General features: G+C 42.0%; 1 protein-coding gene across 8 annotated transcripts in view; it reads left to right on the top strand.

Annotated features, from left to right (window-relative positions):
• Nucleotides 1-445: 445 nt before the first annotated feature.
• The window catches only part of eya1 (EYA transcriptional coactivator and phosphatase 1), a 41,504-nt gene continuing 37,649 nt past the window's right edge, over nt 446-4,300 (top strand). For all 8 annotated transcript variants that reach the window (XM_027033064.2, XM_027033061.2, XM_027033063.2 and 5 more), the window contains exon 1: nt 446-763. The gene's annotated coding sequence lies outside the window, so the exon portion shown is untranslated. The remainder of the gene's footprint in view (nt 764-4,300) is intronic.

The following is a 4,300-nucleotide window of genomic DNA, read 5'->3' as shown; positions in this document are numbered from 1 at the left end:
TGCCTTTGTGATTGAAATTATACCTGCAATTCCTTTCCAAACAACAAACCAGTGAGGTTTAAAGAGCAGAAAAGGACCGGTGGTTAGAAGCAGACTTGTGTCTGGCCTGAGAGGAGCAGAGCCCAGCACCTCACAGCCCAACAGCCCAGCTCGGCCACTGCAAAACTGGGCTGTTCGTCTGCCGTAGGATCGGTGGTGGAATATGGAGCAGGACTGGAACTCTCTACTTAACACGGCAACAGAATGACATATGGACGGCTAGAGGGAGGAAAACTCCCATGTGCCTCCTCCAGTCGAAAGCCTTCCTGTGTCCGTGTGCGTGTGTGTGCGTGTGTGTGCGTGTGTGCGTGTGTGCGTGTGTGTGTGTGTGTGTGTTTGAGAGAGAGAGAGAAAGAAAAAGAGAGAAACTTTCTGCGTTTTTAAACTGCAACCTCCCTCCCTCTCTCCCTCTCTCTCTCACACACACACACACTCTTTTTTTCTCTCTTCCTCAGACACTAGCTAGCCACTGCCTGCAGCAGTAAGCGGACAACTCATTCCCACTCGGCGTCGGTCTCCTGAGATCCAGCAGCATGCTGACCCATGGCTTTTCACACTTAAAATGAAAAGAAAAAGTTGCCTTCGATCGGTAATTTGCGCGTTTGAGTCGACCCAAAGCCGAGCTTCTCCAGAGCTCTTTGTTTTGCTCGGGAACAGCCAGTCGTGTATAAGAAGACAGCGATAACAGAAAGGATAAAAGTACAAGGACCCAACCATAATTGTAGTGAGTACCGCTCTGTTCTCCTATGGCAGCGTGTGTGTGGCTGCGTGGCTTTATGTGTGTGTGATACCTTCTCACTTCAGAAGTTGCTCCTATGCGTATGTGGGTCTTTTTTCTGGAGGAAAACTGTCAGTGTTTAGAACTGAATGAAACTGAGATGTTCTCGGGTTTATATGACATATAAGTGACAGCTTTGGACTGTTAAGTATTTTTGTTAATCCTATTTATTCTAAATTAATAAAAGTACATAATTCTTACAACATATTCTCTTCACTAGCAGATCACAGCATTGTTTAATTCCCGAGTTTCTTTAATAAAAATTTAATATTTTATTGTCGATCAGTTCGATATTAAGAGTCACTGAAAAAACTACAATCTGTATTGCTATGATGTTCCGTCACCAGTTAACCTCTAAATATCACACATTAAACAATATAATATATAAAATATAAAAATAAAGATAATATATTTTTAAATAAAAAATATATATATATTTGGAATAAATAAATAAAGGAAATATTGCACCTGACTTTATTAGGTAAATGGTCAGAATTTTAGCAGGATATCAGGTATTGAAATTATATATTATAAATAATTGTAACTAATTTGATTTTAATTTCCCTTAACGAGAACGAAGTCTATGATATTTAATTTAAAATAATCTGATCCCTAGTCAGATAAGAGTGTTGTTGAGCCTGAAGTGTATCTCTGAGCGTTTCTGTGTCCACCTGAACCTCATACACCTACTCCGCCTTCCCACCGTCCTGTGCAGGTCCTTCCTGACATTTTTAAACAGGTGTAGAGGACACTGAAATTAGAGCTGGCTATGTAAATAATGGTTTCTTTTTTCTGGTCGAGTATATCCACCTTCTGAATAAGTTTACATTTTCCGTCCGGCGAGTGAACGCTGGCTGTCTCCCTGCAGGAGAGCACGCTGACCTAGCACAATAAAACCCAACCGGTCGGAGCAGCTGCCTCTCCATGCCATCTGCTTCTGGTAGGTATGTAAGTGCAGAGACACAGCCAGGCCCGACCCGTGGACGCACCAGACCAACAGACAGGCCAGACAGAGCGGGTCTTGAGCCAGCGCGGGCCAGCATGCTCACCGCTCTTCCCTGCGGCTCTCAGACCGCAGCTGAAATGAACATTTTGCACGGACTCGAACTGTAGTTCTGTTTGTTTTTTAACTTGCATTTTTAATTAATGGAAGCCCTCTATCATAATTTGGTTTGTGAAAATAAATTCTAAAAATAGTTTCATGACTACTTTTTTCAAATAAGTTTAAATTTGAGCACTGTTTTATTTCAATAGTATAGCTGAAGTGTGTCCCCTGCTCAGTAGGCATTGTGCACCAGCCGCACAACTCCCAACGCGCCTCTCCGCACACTACGGGGACTTTCACCAGAACCATTTTTCTATTGGTCTGTTAATGAGAAGTTTCATTGAGTTTGTTGACTCACGGTGTTTGTTTTAATAAGGCCTGTGTTTGATTCCATCCTGCAGCCTTGCTGAGCTGTCAGGCATCGAGGCGCGTAGCGCGCCTGTTTACTGAAGGCCCAGTGTTTTCTGCGTGCGTGCGAACTGCGGATTGTGTGCGGTGAAAGACACGGGGGGTTAACAGATCCGGCACAGCCCCGCTGGCTGGGAAACAGACACGGAGACACAAGGAAGCCAAATGTCTTTCCAAGGAAATTGCGACTCGGTGCTGTTTGGTAAATACAGAAGGCTGCTATTTTGTGAACACGTTGTGGATTATTTCAGGGAAACATTGCCATAGAGGCAGGAAGTTGAGGTGAACAAACTTGTGTTAGTGCTTCTCTCCTTTATCAGTAGTTCTGTGTACATAAACAAGACAATGAGTGTGAGAATATTTACTCTTAATTGCTGTTAACAAATTATTTAAAGTGGGCCTTTTTAAATTGCGACTAAAGAGCTATTTTTAAAGCACTTGTTCAGCAAATGAAAATTCAATGCACTGGTTTATGTTGCGAAACAGTTTATATATTTAAATGTGCATTTTATTCAAATTCAGGCTAAATTGTTTTATTAAAGAGCCTTTTTAATTCTATTAAAATAAATAACAAGACGACATTTGATATGATTTTTTTTCCTTTATAATTTCCCGCTCTGTTGCATGTTGCAATGCGCTGTGGGAGGGAACGGCAGGTGACCGGGACACACTGAGTTCCCTAATTCTGTTGGAGGGGTCACTCAAGACCAATCAGCCTTCTGGACCTCATCGGCAGGCCGGCACTCAGAATGAACTGATTTAATGCAGCTATTGGGCGAATTACTAGAGCACCGTGTCAGGCCGAGCAAAAAAGAGAGAGAGAGACAAATTACACGTCAACTAACCTCATCACATCTGCCAAGAATGAGCATTTTAATAATGTATTAGGTAAAACACGCGTTAGCCTGAATGGAAAATTCCACGAGCCTCTGCAGGTTAACCACTGTGCTCTGCATGTTGCTGTGAGGTTGTATTTGAAAGGAATTTAAACCAGTGATACCAAGAATTTTTTAATTGTTTTTTCTCACATTTGACATTGCCAGGATATTAATGATTTATTGTTCTGAATAAAGCCTTTTAGAAATTTTGTTATAAGATTTTTTTATAAGAAAAATTTAGATTTTTGATATATTTCTACACTGGCTTTGTTTTTACATTGACATACAATTTTAGGTCCATATTTAATTTATCTTCAGTATAAGATGTGCCAGTGCTGGCAGTAACTGCAGATAAATGTCATTATAATAATTGTGGCAGGTCTTTTCTCAGAGGCGGATCCGAAGCGCAGCGGCCGACTGCTCCGTATTATCACTGTCCGTTGCTTTCATCCGCCCTCACAGAGACAAGTGCAGTGTTGCATTTTAGAAACTCTCTCCAATTCTCTCACATCTGCGTTCAATTTTTGTCTGCATCGACATTCTTCGTGGTTCGATTTATTTTGCCTGGGCCACCATGTGGATTTAGCTGACTGGCTTAAGCAGGGATCAGTAGTTTTAAAGTTGTTTTGATTAAAGCTTTGTTTTTTAAAACTGGTTCCTCACATGGAGCACACCCTCTGTTCTCGAATTAAGTCAAAGGCTTGTGAAAGGGGAAGAACTGAAGAACGACTTCAGAATAAAAACTCTGAGATTTCAGGACACATTTTTAATTGTCCTGACTTATAATTGCTTTAAATCTACCTTTTGAAATTAAATGTTGTAATTTTTGTAGACTTGTGTTAGCTCAACGATAAACATGGACCCTGCTCTCTCTGTCTTAGCAGCGCTGGTGTAGGACGTGTCAGTAATATTCTTGCCGATATTCTTTGAATGTCAAGGGTTCGGTTCCGGTTGCCGTGCGTGGGGGTCGGGTCAGACGTGGACATGATGGTGTTAGAAGCTAAGCTTCAGTAAACGCAGCGCTGGAAAGCAGCAAGACGAGACAACCCCGCCACACTGCTGCCATGAGTGATGCATGCTTGCCTCTCTTTCTCTTCTTTCTTTGATGGCACTTCCAGGCCTCTGTCTGCTGGGCCTTTGTTTGTAAGCTCA

This window comes from Electrophorus electricus, chromosome 5 (assembly GCF_013358815.1).
Source record: "Electrophorus electricus isolate fEleEle1 chromosome 5, fEleEle1.pri, whole genome shotgun sequence".
NCBI classification, from domain to species: domain Eukaryota; kingdom Metazoa; phylum Chordata; class Actinopteri; order Gymnotiformes; family Gymnotidae; genus Electrophorus; species Electrophorus electricus.
The sequence above is the reverse complement of the archived record's forward strand: the minus strand, read 5'-3'. Positions and strand labels throughout refer to the sequence as shown.